General features: G+C 37.3%; 1 long non-coding RNA gene across 2 annotated transcripts in view; it reads right to left on the bottom strand.

The window, feature by feature from the left end:
- Nucleotides 1–507: 507 nt before the first annotated feature.
- LOC103693547 (uncharacterized) overlaps nucleotides 508–15,735 on the bottom strand; it is a 35,647-nt gene continuing 20,419 nt past the window's right edge. The window contains exon 3 of one of the 2 annotated variants that reach the window (XR_010056092.1): nucleotides 508–890. This is a non-coding gene — a long non-coding RNA (uncharacterized LOC103693547). Of the gene's footprint in view, nucleotides 891–5,217; nucleotides 5,444–15,735 lie in introns of those variants that run through there. The other variant, XR_595037.4, reaches the window with a different exon arrangement.

The raw sequence follows: 15,735 nt of genomic DNA, 5'->3' as shown, positions 1-15,735 counted from the left end.
ATTATATCTGAAACAATAAATATAATGAAAATTCTTTAGAACTTGAATTACCAAATGAACTATTTAGACACATTGACAATAATGAACCTCTTTTATATTTATTCTGATCTTTGTAAATGATAAATTTTCACATAATATAACTTTCCCGGTAATAAATACACTGTAATTTTTAACAATTTACAGACATCACATTTTAAGAAAACATATCTATGGATAACCCCTCACTAAATTATATTCTGATAAATCAATATTTAACATTTTTGAGACCAACATTAACTCAATAAAATTGTCATTGTTTGAAATTAGATGAACTTTATCCTGATGAAACTAAATTACCTCTGAGATTTTCTCTATAAAGGCTTGTGATGATTCTCTTATGTAGCATATAAAGAAATACACCAATGATTTAAATACATAATAATATATTTATTTTCATAAATATATATATATATGGTGATTGTTAACAACAACAAAAAAAAAAAACTTTGGAGTTTCAACAAAGGCAAGGGTAAGGGGTAACTCAACTTTGAATATTTAACAAGAACTGTTTCAGAAAGAGCAGAAATGCTTGAGTACTAAGCAGGTAATTTGGAATTATTTATCCAAGATGAGAGAAAATTACCAAGGAGGATAAATGATTTCTCAGAATTTTAAAACCAAAACTTTAGTAACAGACATAGTTTTTAAAAGGTTAGATTTGGTTTATTTATAACTTCTACATGTGGGAAGAATTTTCAGGACAATTATTCCAGCTTGATGTCTATTTTCAGTGGGGAACTTTTACCTGTCTAACTAGTTTTCAGGACACTTACCCAGAACCATCAGTTTATCTTCTGGGCACCTTCTTTGTCTTTATGCTTTCAAAGTAGAATGGGCTCAAATAGATGCCTCTGTTAAAAGAATCATTAGTCTATTTGTAATGTAATTTTCAGACCAAATACTATTTTTATGTTACTTACTTAATTCACATCCCAACTGCAGCTTCCTTTCCCTTCTCTCCTCTTAATCCTCCATTCTTATCTCACTCCCTCCATCACTCCACCTTTCCCTTTTGCCTGTAAAAGGAGAGTTCTCTGATATCAACCAGCCTTAGCAAGTTGCAGTAAAACTAGGTACAGCTTTTTCTGAGACAGCCACTCTGATCAAATCATTTTAAGCTCCAACATATCTATTACTTAACAAGGAAGTCATCAACTAATATTTGTTCTTATTATTGTTACTGCATTTTGAACTTGTGGAAAAAAATCTTAAAATAAGAATTTGACTTGTCAATCCAGCAAGTCAAGTGAGGATAAACTGTAAATCAGGATTAATTAGGTGACTAAATAGTGATAAAAAAAGCAGAATGAGGAAGGAATAAATCTAATTTTTTTATACATGGTTTATAACTAAGGGATGAAAATAGTAGGATTTTCAGAGAACCTACAAATCATTCTTTTAGAATATGTACAAAATGCATACTGATTGATGATGTAATAGGTTTTTATGTTATTAAATTTGCATAATTCACCAACAAAACTATAACCTCAGAGTGCTTATTATTAACAATGTTTCATTAGGTCCAAGTTGTTTTAATTGTGAAACAGCTTATATGCAAGAAAATAATAAAAAAAATGTTACAAAGAAGTACATATTCGAACCATATTTTGCTCAGTTTTCAGATTCATATAGAAAATACCCAAACCTCAGAAGCCTCTTTGAAACCAGTTTATCTTCTGTCGTTTATAATCAAGAGAAATTGGACTTATGCACAGTTTGCATCTTTGTCTAGCTTACCTTTTTTCATTCCTATATTCCGGTTTAAATATGCTTGTTATTTAAACTCTTGCCTTCTGATACTTTTATTCATGAGATTCTCATTATAAAGTATACTAATGAGCATTATAATTGTTAGTAATAAGAAGACCACTGTAACTTTTAAATTATCAATGGATCTGATTTATTTTTTCAAACATTGCAAATGTTTGTAAAGTCAACTTGATTTGACTCTATTTAGCATCTTATTTTGTGAATGAGAAGGGTCTGAGAGCCATTGCAGAACATGGCAGAAAGTTGCCTGAATGGTTTGTTGCTTTGACAAAGAGGTAAAACAATTATTACTACAAAAAGAGTTATTTTGCAAAGTCTTGAAAAGTGCCATTAATAAACTCTAAATGGAAAATGAAAATGTAACTCAAAATGACTCATAATGCCCACAATCCCCTGAATAATTTCCTCTAGCCAAATGATTTATGAAAACTTAATAACAATCTTTTAGTAGAAAAGTGGAAGTAAATGGTAAAGAAATTCTCAAAGAGTTTTCCAGTATAAATAAAATGATTAATGTGTTGATTGTACCATTATGATTAGACAAAGACAAGCAAGTACATTGTTATACAAAAGAAATTACATTTTTCACTAAGCCAGTATCTGGACCTGTTTAGAATTCATTGCAAAATAATCAGTTAACTATTTTGAGCCACATGCATATCCCATAAATACCACTATGAGAATGAATACTTTAAGAGAAAATGATATATATGAGAACACATTTTACTGTCTTTTCACTTAAAATGTACTCATAACAATAAAATATCTATTATAAAACACATATCATTGCTAGCTAAAATATAAATTATTGTAGAAAGTATTTCTCTTTTGAATACCTTCTATACTGTTGAAAGTGAGCTCTAGACCTTTTTTCCTATTTTTAAGGATGCTTAGTTTAACAATGCATGTTAGGTTGAATGTTTGTATCTTTCTCTGTCATTGTATATGCTTGAATACTCCTAACAGTGTCCAGATGGATTCAACAACTTGGAATACCACTTGTGATTTTTCTGCCCAAGAACTGATTTTTCTCTTTTTTAATCGAAAACTCTTTGGAGTGAACACTACGAAGTGAAAACTCTTTACTCTTTCCTGTGAGTGAGAGTTTCCTACCTTTTTTCACCCCTGGTTTGGGTGTCAAAAGATAAGGTTATCAATAAGTTTTAACTGAGGAGGGTCAAATGTAGTGTCAGCAATTGGGGTTGGTTCTAATAGCAGCAACAAGCCTGCACTATTATACCTGATGGGGTGTCCAGATAGCAACTGATGTAGGGGTGCTACCTATGGCAGCTGGTGTCTAGAGAAAGGGGCAGAAATCCTAAATACACACACACACACACACACACACACACACACACACACACACACACACACCATTAGTGGATGGCACAAAGCAAACTCTAACAATGTTACACATTTACACATACACACACTTATACATACACACATATGTATGCACATACATACATACATACATACATACATACATAAATACATACATACATACATACATACATTTAAACAGACAGAAAACCAGATATTATTGGATGAATGGAACAAAGTTCCACCTAGCAGGTTCCAGCAATTTTGCGTATGCTCACAAACACACATACACATACACACAAATACACACACACACACACACATATATATATAACACAAATATATATTACACAAATATACATATATATATATTACACAAATATATTTATGTTACACAAATATATATATATATATATATATATATATATATATATATATATTACACCTTTGGTGGATGTAACAAATTCCAATGAACTGATTCTAACAACTTTATTTTTTTCCGTTATCCCTCCTATACACTCTATGAAAAAGTTTTCTAAGAAGCAAATTACCTCATAACCACAAGTTAAATATTCTCTAAAAACAAACACCATAAAAATATACCCCTCAGAAACAGATTACAATCATTATATTAAAAGAAATAACAATTGATTGTTGTGTTGAAACTTACAGCTATCTCTCATCCATCTTCCTTTCCACAAACTCATGTAATCCCAAAGTAGTGATGCTATTGTCAATGACTAAAAAGGTGAAACAAGCCAAGTCTATACTAGTAAGTTTCTCCAGACCTGTAGCTGACAACAATTTGTATTTACTAAGAATAGATCATCTATTTATGTCTTATTTTTTGAACTCTTGTAATTGGGTAATTATCTGTTATCTGTTTTTATTTACTCTTTATTCATAATCCTGTCTTTTCATGGTACACATAAAAACTTATAGCCACATCATGAGATAATAAGATCCAAGAATGCAAGCTTAACCTAGAATGATTGTTTTCTTTAACTTGTCCCAAGTCTATTTTTCTTGCTACTATAATTATGTGCTTGAAACTCATGAAAGCTCATTATACTCCTTTTCTCCCTTTTGCATTTTTTGGTATTCTATGATGAGTGGACAAATTCTATCCTTGATCCTAGTTTTAAACCCCTGTCAATTACCCTAACTTCCCAAAATTATTTAAATCAAACTAACTTCCTAAAATTACTTAAATCAAAACAGGAATCCCATAATTCACCTAATAGCTTTATCTCAAGAATGTTCACTTTCTACTTGATCTGCAGGAAACTTGTCCAAGAGTGGGCAATCACCAAGAAAGTAATAACGCCAAGCTATAAGTAGTGAGGGTCTCCCAATGTCCAATCACATCACGCAAGATTAATGAGGACTATAGATTGTTTGAAGAATATGACAAACATGAGAAGGCACATATATAATAAGAAGCAAGCCTGGATAGAAGCCCCTTGGGTTGTGCCTCTCCAAGATACATCCATTGAAGCCAAGCAAAAATGGTGGATTGCCTTTATTAGAAGCTCACTAGCCCACTGCAACTCTTTCTACATAGCTTCTTCCATCTGGAAAAAGCAAGCCCTGAATGCAGGGTTGATTAGGGATTATATTCCTGCTCTGTTATCTCTGAATAGAATTTTGAGACCTCAACTGCAAGATTTTCTTAAAGATATCATGATCCAGCAAGGATATCTCCTTTCCTTTCCTTCCCTTTCCTCTCCTATCCTCCCCTCCCCTCCCCTCCCCTCCCCTCCCCTCCCCTCTCCTCTCCTCTCCTCTCCTTTATTTTCATTTATAAAAACAAAGAGTTTACTCAGAATCAAGGTATTTTGAAAGCACCTCCCAAAAACTCTATATCTGACACAATGTGATTAACTTCACTTCTCTATTGACAAAATTAAGAGTCGTTTACTAAGTAGCAGATTAGTTAACTTTTGCAGCATATTTTACCTAAATATGTAGGGCTGACATAATGTTAACTTTTTTTTAGAAGAAATATATATATATATATAGACATTTCAAGGAGACGCATTGTTTCTCAAGCTCCTTCTTCCAAAAAAATTCCTGCTGAAACAGTTATTGAAAATCCTTTTTATTAAAAAAAAAAGCAAGAAAAGTGAGATTTTTCTCAGTCCTGTATTAATATATACAACTTTTTTTGCAGCTGACGTTATTATTCAGTGTTGACATTTTCAGCGTGGGAACCCAGTGATGTTTTGTTAGAATTCATTTTAGCATGACTTGGCCTTTGCTTTCTGTGATATGCTGTCAGCGGGTACGAACACACCTACAGAATTTCTGGCTGTTAAGAGACAAGAAGAAAAATATGCATTTTCGAATTTTACTATAAAAGAACTTTTAAAGAGTTCTGTTGCGTCGGGGTGGCACTGCTTTAAAACACACGACATTTGAGTAGTTTATTCCCAACACCTTTGAAGCATCCTACCTATAAACGTTTGTGAATACACATAAATGGCTATAAAATCTAGAAACACTCTAGTTCCTAAGTTATTTTGGAATTTTCACTAAATGATCTGAAATATATCCAGTTTCTTTCTACTATCCATCAAACAAAAGTATATTTGCCTCAAATTACTAATAAAAACTGAATATTTGAATAAAACATTGATTGCTATCTTGTAAGATTCAGATGCTCCCGGTTCTAAAACAACTGATTTATATATGCAAACCACACTGTCTTTTAAATATAATTATTAATAGACTTCTAGTCTTGTAAGGTACCTCAAGAAAATCAAATCACCATAAGCCTTTGATAAATATTATTTTTTGTTGGAGAAAATCATTGCAAAGAAAAAATTCCTACTTTGCCAGGGAAAAATTATAGGGTAGATACATAATGCAATGACAGCATCAACAAATTTATATTTAATATTGTGGATAAATATATTTCTGGCATCTTTTGTATTTTAGTTCTGATAGATTATTTTTAACACCATGGGTAGAGTTTTGGTGATGTTTATAAGGAATGATTTACAGAAACAAATGTTTTAAGGATTGAGAACTGCTCATCATCAACGGCAACAAAAAGCATCAGGGCACTAGAGGCAACCGAGTGGGAACACGTGTAAAGTCCTGTGTGATAATCTGACTTTCATTTCCAATACCACATGGTAGATGGGGGAAAGTGATTCCTGAAAATTTCCCTACGTGCACTGTGTCATACTATAACTCATATTCACATACAATAAATAAATAGAATGGCTTAAACCTAGAAAAAGTAAGAGGGAGATGATGTAATTGTATTATTGTATTATTGTAATCTAAATAATAAAAAAAATAGAGAATGAGAGATGTTACACAAGCAACATATCCTACTATGTGACCAAAGAAGTCAGATATTTTCTGCCTCTGACAATGAAACAAGACAGTAAACACAGGATGGTATTCATATATTAAGTTCGGGTGATTATGGTTGAATCACTCACAAGGGCTGTTATTGTTAGACAAAGTTATTGATCAAGTTCTGGTATCTATGCAAACTCGCTTTGGTAAATGGGACCAATGATACCATAACTCAAAGAAATACTAGGTAGAAAAAGGCACTAATGGAGATACGAGGGAAATTATGCTCAGGAGTTGGTTTGAAGGAAGAATAACATTTATGCTTAATATAAAAGGAGAACCTTTTTCCTAACAGTATTCTACAAGACCTAAGAACAATCACAGGAAATTTTGTAATGATTAAACATGACTGTGTCTAAGGAATTATGCTTTAGCAAGAATAAGAATGTATAAAGGAAGTCAATGCATGTGTTGAGGTGTGAAACTCTTGTCTTCCTCCTCTTTCTCTTCCAAATAATTCACCTTAAGCAACTTCAGAATACAAAGAGAGAGTTGGCTATGATACTTCTGTAGTGTCTGTGTGGTGGTTGACAGTATTGTTGCTGCCCTACCATGGTAGAAATCCTCTGGATTATTCTACAAATGAGATTTTCATTGTGTTTATTCCTTCATAAATATCAAACTTAATTAGAATGACCAGAGCACCCTTCCACACTGTGAGTTATACCAGTTAGTGTTGTACATTCACGTATATCCCCTGAGAAATTAGGGTCAATAGAACTGAGGTAGGTCATTTGGTTATATGTCCAAGAGAGATATGTAAACTGCTTTATAACATACTTGCCAAGATAAATATAGCTTTTTTTTTTTGGTTTTTTTTTTCGGAGCTGGGGACCGAACCCAGGGCCTTGCGCTTCCTAGGCAAGCGCTCTACCACTGAGCTAAATCCCCAACCCCATAAATATAGCTTTTTAAGTTTGTTATTCTCCAACTATTTTTGGTTTTGTTTTAATTTATTCTATATTTTTTTTACAGTCCAGACTTTATCTCCCTCCTGGTCTACCCTCTAACAGTTCCATCCCACACCTCCTCCTCCCATCACCAGGGAGATATCCCCACCACCCATGACCACCCCCACTCCCTGGGGCGTCGAGTCTCTTGAGGGTTAGCTGCATCTTCTCTGCTTGAGTCCAGACACGGCTGTGTATGTGTTGGTAGCTTCATATCAGCTGTTGTATGCTGCCCGGTGGGAAGCTCAGTGCCTGAGAGATCTTGAGGGTTCAGGTTAGTTGAGACTCCACCCTCCTCCTCAGCTTCCTTCAATTTTCTCTAATTCAACCACAGGGTTCACCAGCTTTTGTCAATTTGTTGGGTGTAAATATCTGCATCTGCCTCTTTCAGCTGCTTGTTGGTTCTTTCAGAGGGCATTCATGATAGCTCCCTTTGGTAAGCATCAGTAATAGTGTCAGACCTTGGGCTTTTCCTCAAGATTTTATCCATTTTTGTCCCTGCATTTCTCTCAGACAGGAACAATTATGGGTCAGAGTTTTTGACTGTGGGATGGCAACCCCATCTCGCCATTTGATGCCCTGTCTTTCTACTGGTGGTGGGTTCTACAAGTTTACTCTCCCCACTGTAGGACATTTCTTCTAGGGTCCCTCCCTTTGAGTCCTAAGAGTCTCTCACCTCCCAAATGTCTGGTACACTCTGGAGGTTCCTCCTCCTCCTACCTCCCGAGCTTGCCTGTTTCCATTCTTTCTGCTGGCCTTCGGGGCTTCAGTCTTATTCCCCCCACTCAAAACCTAATCATGTTTCCCTCTTTCTTTCCCTGTCCCCTTTTCCAGCCAGGTTTCTCACTCCCTCACCCCTATCCCCACCCACGATTGCTTTTTGCTTCCTCCCAAGTGGGGTTGAGATGTCTTCATTGGGCCCTTCCACTTGTCAACATTCTTGAATTCTGTGAATTGTATTCCGGGTATTCTGGACATTTTTGACTAATATTGACTTATTAGTGAGTATATACCATGCCTCTCCTCTTGGGTCTCAGATACCTTACTCAGGTATCCATTTACCTGCAAAACTCATGATGTCCTTGTTCTTAATATCTGAGTAGTATTCTATTGTGTAAATGAGTCACATTTTCTGTGTCCATTCTTCTGTTGTGGGACATCAGGCTTGTTTCCAGCTTCTGGCTATCACAAATAAGGCTTCTATGAATGTTGTGGAACATATGCCCCTGTGGCATGGTAGGGCATTGTTTGATTATATGTCCAAGACAGGTATAGCTTCATCTTCAGATAGATCCATTTCCAGTTTTCTGAGGAACATCCAGATTGATTACCAAAGTGGTTGTACCAGTTTGCAGTCGTACCAGCAATGGGGGAGTGTTCCCCTTTCTCCATATCCTCACCAATATGTGCTATTGCCTGAGGTTTTATCTTTGCCATTCCGGTTGTTGGAAGGTGGAATCTCAGAGTTTTTTTTTTATTTGCATTTCCCTGATCACTATGGACTTTGAACATTTCATTAAGTGCCTCTCAGCCATTTGAGATTCTTCAGATTGAGGAAAAAACTATACTAACCCAACATCTACTAGAGGACTAATATCCAAAATATATAATGAATTCAAGAAGCTAACCACCAAGAAACCAAACAAACCAATCAAAAACTGGGGTATAGAAGTAAACAGAGAATTCATAACAGAAGTATTATTCAACTTTTAACAATAAACATCCAGTGTGGAGTTCAGCATCTTGAAAAGGCCTGACAGTTAAAAAATACTACTAAATGAACACATATTATTTTGGATTACTTTCTTATTACTGTACTATGGTACAGTAGATTGATTTGGGTCATATTATTCTATGGTATTGTTGAGGTTACTATTAAAACTACTACATACTTGTTTTGCCAAATGAATTTTAACAACAAAATTACATGTGTATTTTAATACAAGCGTCAGCCTTAGAAAAAAGTAATACACAAAGTAAGAAAAAAGGCCTAAAGAAAATACTTCATTGGTAAAATGAAAACTGAGTTTGGGGCTATGGGCTATTTTGAGAGCCATTTTGTCTGCTTCTGTGAAAGTTTCTTTGTCAAGCAGAGTCATGTCAGGCCAGGGTCTGATGAAAGATTTCCTAGCCTGCTGATATATGAAACTATAAGAGGGGATAAACTTGAAACTCAAGACAAGGGGGTAAATGTTCAGATAATTTTGTAGGAAAGTGCAGGAAAAGATAGGGAGGCCTCCGTATGCGTATAGATAGCAAATGTTTATCAGCCCTTTACCCTGCTACCTTGTGACTTCATTTCCCATGATGCTATAAAGTATATAAAGCTTATAAGAATTAAACTCGGATGCTGCAGTACTGGCTGGACAGTATTCCTGATTTCTAACTTTTGTCTCGGATTCTTTTCCATCTTCCCTATAGTCATCCTCACTTCTCCCTCAGAGGACTGTTCTACCTGATACTGGCCTGACTGGTACAAGGCAGTGATATTAGCATTGAGGAAGAAGGCACAGGCAGATCTCTGGGATCCCAGGGATGTCAATAGAGTTTCCTTGACCAACTTCTGTCCAGGGAAAAATATTGTCTCAGTCCAACAAAGTAGAAACCATCTGAGGTCAGCAGAGAACTCTGATGTCTGACTCCCAGCACAAGTAAAAATAGGGACACTTGCACACACTCAATCACATGAATATATACAAATGAAAAGGTTTCAAAGACAGAAACATAATTCTTGAATTAAATATTTTTATATATCTGTACCATATAGCCATAACCTGTGAGTTTTCTATCAAATTCATTTTGGAAAAATATTAGAAAAATTTAAAGTGGAGGCTGAGTTCATTCTCAAAATCATTATAATTTAATTGCCAAAATGTGCACTTTCTTGAAATATTCTTCAAAAGTGTTCTTATATTCCAAACTTTCTTTTTTTTTAAAGATTTATTTATTTATTATATATAAGTACACTGTAGCTGTCTTCAGATACACCAGAAGAGGACATTGGATCTCTTTACAGATGGTTGTGAGCCACCATGTAGTTGCTGGGAATTGAACTCATGACCTCTGGAAGAGCAGTCGGAGCTCTTAACCGCTGAGCCATCTCTCCAGCCCTATTCCAAACTTCCTTAATAACATTCATAAATGTCAGTAAAAATGAATCTAGCAATATGAAATGGATATGTTGTTTATCATTTTTCTCTATTCCTGACATGTTAAGCATGCCATGTTTTGCTTATTTCAGCTAATTCACTTAATGAATGTTGGATAAATATTTCAGATCTGAAAATCTCCCTTGTGTGTGTGTGTGTGTGTGTGTGTGTGTGTGTGTGTTACGCATGACCTAATGCCATCCCCATTTCTAAGTGTCAGCTCTCATTACCTAGAAATACACGTTGCTTGAACCCTCAGTATTCACATCCAGCAGAATTCTCAAAGAGCTCTCTCCCAGGCAACACACAGTCAGGGAATCCATCCAAGGACAAGAGGCAGTAGAAGAAGATAAGGAGCAAAACACCAAACCAGAGAGACAGAAAAAGATATTATCACCGAGAATTGGAATCCTCCTAAACTCAGATGCCTAACACCTGTATAAAATAATCACTGACAATCAGGACAATACATATCCATTAGAATTCAGCAAAACTACCACAATAGTTCCTCAGAATTGCTGGAGCACAAGATAAAGACCTTAAAATAGCCTTAATGAATATGATAGATGTTTCAAAGAGGAAATTCATAAATCTCTTAAAGAAATCCTATATGCAAACAAGGGAATGAATAAAACAGTCTAAGACTTGAAAGCAGAAATAGAATGAAAATAGAAAACCCCAACTGAAGGAAATCTGAAAGTGAAAAATGTAGGGATTTGAGCAACACTCTCAGATGTATACTTCACCAATAACATACAAAGGAAGAAGAAAGAATATAAGGATCTGAAAACACAATAGAACAAAGAGATACCTTGGTCGAAGAAATCTTGGTGCAAAACACCTAGGATATTTGCTGTGTTACCAACTAGGCAGCATACACCAGCTGATATGAGGTCCAACATATATACAGCAAAGAACTGCTGGGTCTGGGTTCTGTCAGAAAAGATGCACCAAACCCCCAAGAGACTGGTGGCCCCAGAGAGTTGGAAAGTCTGGTGGAGTGCTGGGGGTAGAGGGGAGCATCCTCTGGAGACAGGGTGAAGAGGTGTGGGATGTAGAAATTTCAGAGAGTAAATCTTGAGGAAAATAAAAGTCAGAGGGCAAAATAAAAATTAAATAAAATTTGAAAAAGAGAAAATCTGATAATATGTATAGGAGAATATGAAGAGACCTAGGAAAAGGCACAGAATATTTTAACAAACTCATAGAGTAAACATTTCTTAACCTAAAGAATGAGATTCTTATCAAAGTATTCTAATCAAACAGAACATAAAATGATAAGAAAAGCAGTTCCCCATGGCACATGATAATCAAAACACTAAACATACAGAACACAGAAAAATATTAAGAGCTACAAAGGAGCATATTAGAAAAGGACATTTAGTCACACAAAACAAGCATTAAAGATGTATTCACACAAAGATTCGGGATGTGGGAAGACATGGTAAGAATACAACTTTCTGCAATGCAACAGCAGAATTAGTAGGATCTCAGCCTTTGACATTTTGGTCCTTCAGACCTTATATCCATTGTTGTTTAAGCCATATAACCTGTGCTATTTTGTCATGGAAATTAAAGCAAACCAATACAGCGAAGCACTGTGGCTTTGTAGACAAATTTTATATTATGGGGATTAAGGAGTTCACATCATTAACATTTTCTATTGAAAAATTTGGAATCTAATTTGAAATTACAGTGGGGTACAAAGGCAGTAATTGAGAAGATAGCAAAGATGTGGAAGGCTCAACATACCAAGACAGATGGAAGATTTCTAGTATTTGAGGGATTAAGAATTATTTAATATTTTTAAGTTATTTCTGCAATTTAGTTGGTGAATAAACGCCTCAGACATGGATATGGCTTAAGGTTTGATGCCATGGGACAAATTTTGAATGAATAATAAAAGTAAACATTTTTAAATGTTACATGACTTCTTCATTTTTGAGAAAGAGAACAAAAACTATGTACTGTGAAATATTTTTGTCTTTCGAAGTGATTTTATTCAGTAATAAGTAGTTTGTAGGACGATGTCATCACACAGGTATAGGGAGGTACAAGATAGAATGAGGCCTGTCATTGGATGAGAAGGAAGGATGGGTGGGAGAAGACTTTTAGAGAGAGCAGGAGACTGAAGCAAGGCAAAAGAAGCTGCGGTGAGAATATGGAGGCTGATGTTAAGATTCCTCTCTGCTGCCGGCCCGCAGCAGCTCTCTGCCCCCAGACCCTGTGAGAGAGAGACCCAACCGCCTGGTCAGGTGGGCACTCCTGAGGCTGCAGAGCGGAAGAGACCACCAACACTGCTCACCCCTGCCCACATCCCTGGCCCAAGAGGAAACTGTATAAGGCCTCTGGGCTCCCGTGGGGGACGGCCCAGGAGCGGCAGGACCCCTGCCTGAGACACCGCTGGAATCTGAAGGAAACAGACCTGATAAACAGTTCTCTGCACCCAAATCCCGTGGGAGGGAGAGCTGAACCTTCAGAGAGGCAGACAAGCCTGGGAAACCAGAAGAGTCTGCTCTCTGCACACACATCTCGGACGCCAGAGGAAAAAGCCAAAGACCATCTGGAACCCTGGTGCACTGAAGCTCCCGGAAACGGCAGCACAGGTCTTCCTGGTTGCTGCCGCTGCAGAGAGCCCGTGGGCAGCACCCCACGAGCGAACTTGAGCCCCGGGACCACAGGTAAGACCAACTTTTCTGCTGCAAGAAAGCTGCCTGGTGAGCTTGGGACACACGGAAGCAGAATTCCTCTAGGACCAGGCACATTCTATGTTTACCGGAAGTCCCACACCCGCGGATCCCGGCCCGCAGCAGCTCTCTGCCCCCAGACCCTGTGAGAGAGAGACCCAACCGCCTGGTCAGGTGGGCACTCCTGAGGCTGCAGAGCAGAAGAGACCACCAACACTGCTCACCCCTGCCCACATCCCTGGCCCAAGAGGAAACTGTATAAGGCCTCTGGGCTCCCGTGGGGGACGGCCCAGGAGCGGCAGGACCCCTGCCTGAGACACCGCTGGAACCTGAAGGAAACAGACCTGATAAACAGTTCTCTGCACCCAAATCCCGTGGGAGGGAGAGCTGAACCTTCAGAGAGGCAGACAAGTCTGGGAAACCAGAAGAGTCTGCTCTCTGCACACACATCTCAGACGCCAGAGGAAAAAGCCAAAGACCATCTGGAACCCTGGTGCACTGAAGCTCCCAGAAACGGCAGCACAAGTCTTCCTGGTTGCTGCCGCTGCAGAGAGCCCGTGGGCAGCACCCCACGAGCGAACTTGAGCCTCGGGACCACAGGTAAGAACAAATTTTCTGCTGCAAGAAAGCTGCCTGGTGAACTCAAGACACAGGCCCACAGGAACAGCTGAAGACCTGTAGAGAGGAAAAACTACACGCCCGAAAGCAGAACACTCTGTCCCCATAACTGACTGAAAGAGAGGAAAACAGGTCTACAGCACTCCTGACACACAGGCTTATAGGACAGTCTAGCCACTGTCAGAAATAGCAGAACAAAGTAACACTAGAGATAATCTGATGGCGAGAGGCAAGCGCAGGAACCCAAGCAACAGAAACCAAGACTACATGGCACCATCGGAGCCCAATTCTCCCATCAAAACAAACATGGAATATCCAAACACACCAGAAAAGCAAGATCTAGTTTCAAAATCATTTTTGATCATGATGCTGGAGGACTTAAAGAAAGACGTGAGGAACTCCCTTAGAGAACAAGTAGAAGCCTACAGAGAGGAATCGCAAAAATGCCTGAAAGAATCGCAAAAATCCCTGAAAGAATTCCAGGAAAAGATAAATAAAGAAGTAGAAGCCCATAGAGAGGAGACACAAAAATCCCTGAAAGAATTCCAGGAAAAAATAAATAAACAAGTAGAAGCCCATAGAGAGGAGACACAAAAATCCCTGAAAGAATTCCAGGAAAACACAATCAAACAGTTGAAGGAATTAAAAATGGAAATAGAAGCAATCAAGAAAGAACACATGGAAACAACCCTGGATATAGAAAACCAAAAGAAGAGACAAGGAGCTGTAGATACAAGCTTCACCAACAGAATACAAGAGATGGAAGAGAGAATCTCAGGAGCAGAAGATTCCATAGAAATCATGACTCAACTGTCAAAGATAATGTAAAGCGGAAAAAGCTACTGGTCCAAAACATACAGGAAATCCAGGACTCAATGAGAAGATCAAACCTAAGGATAATAGGTATAGAAGAGAGTGAAGACTCCCAGCTCAAAGGACCAGTAAATATCTTCAACAAAATCATAGAAGAAAACTTCCATAACCTAAAAAAAGAGATACCCATAGACATACAAGAAGCCTACAGAACTCCAAATAGATTGGACCAGAAAAGAAACACCTCCCGTCACATAATTATCAAAACACCAAATGCACAAAATAAAGAAAGAATATTAAAAGCAGTAAGGGAAAAAGGTCAAGTAACATATAAAGGGAGACCTATCAGAATCACACCAGACTTCTCGCCAGAAACTATGAAGGCCAGAAGATCCTAGACTGATGTCATACAGACCCTAAGAGAACAAAACTGCCAGCCCAGGTTACTGTACCCAGCAAAACTCTCAATTAACATTGATGGAGAAACCAAGATATTCCATGACAAAATCAAATTTACACAATATCTTTCTACAAATCCAGCACTACAAAGGATAATAAATGGTAAAGCCCAACATAAGGAGGCAAGCTATACCCTAGAAGAAGCAAGAAACTAATCGTCTTGGCAACAAAACAAAGAGAATGAAAGCACACAAACATAACCTCACATCCAAATATGAATATAACGGGAAGCAATAATCACTATTCCTTAATATCTCTCAATATCAATGGCCTCAACTCCCCAATAAAAAGACATAGATTAACAAACTGGATACGCAACGAGGACCCTGCATTCTGCTGCCTACAGGAAACACACCTCAGAGACAAAGACAGACACTACCTCAGAGTGAAAGGCTGGAAAACAACTTTCCAAGCAAATGGTCAGAAGAAGCAAGCTGGAGTAGCCATTCTAATATCAAATAAAATCAATTTCCAACTAAAAGTCATCAAAAAAGATAAGGAAGGACACTTCATATTCATCAAAGGAAAAATCCACCAAGATGAACTCTCAATCCT

This window comes from Rattus norvegicus, chromosome 11 (assembly GCF_036323735.1).
Source record: "Rattus norvegicus strain BN/NHsdMcwi chromosome 11, GRCr8, whole genome shotgun sequence".
NCBI classification, from domain to species: Eukaryota; Metazoa; Chordata; class Mammalia; order Rodentia; family Muridae; genus Rattus; species Rattus norvegicus.
This window is presented reverse-complemented; position numbering and strand designations above follow the sequence as displayed.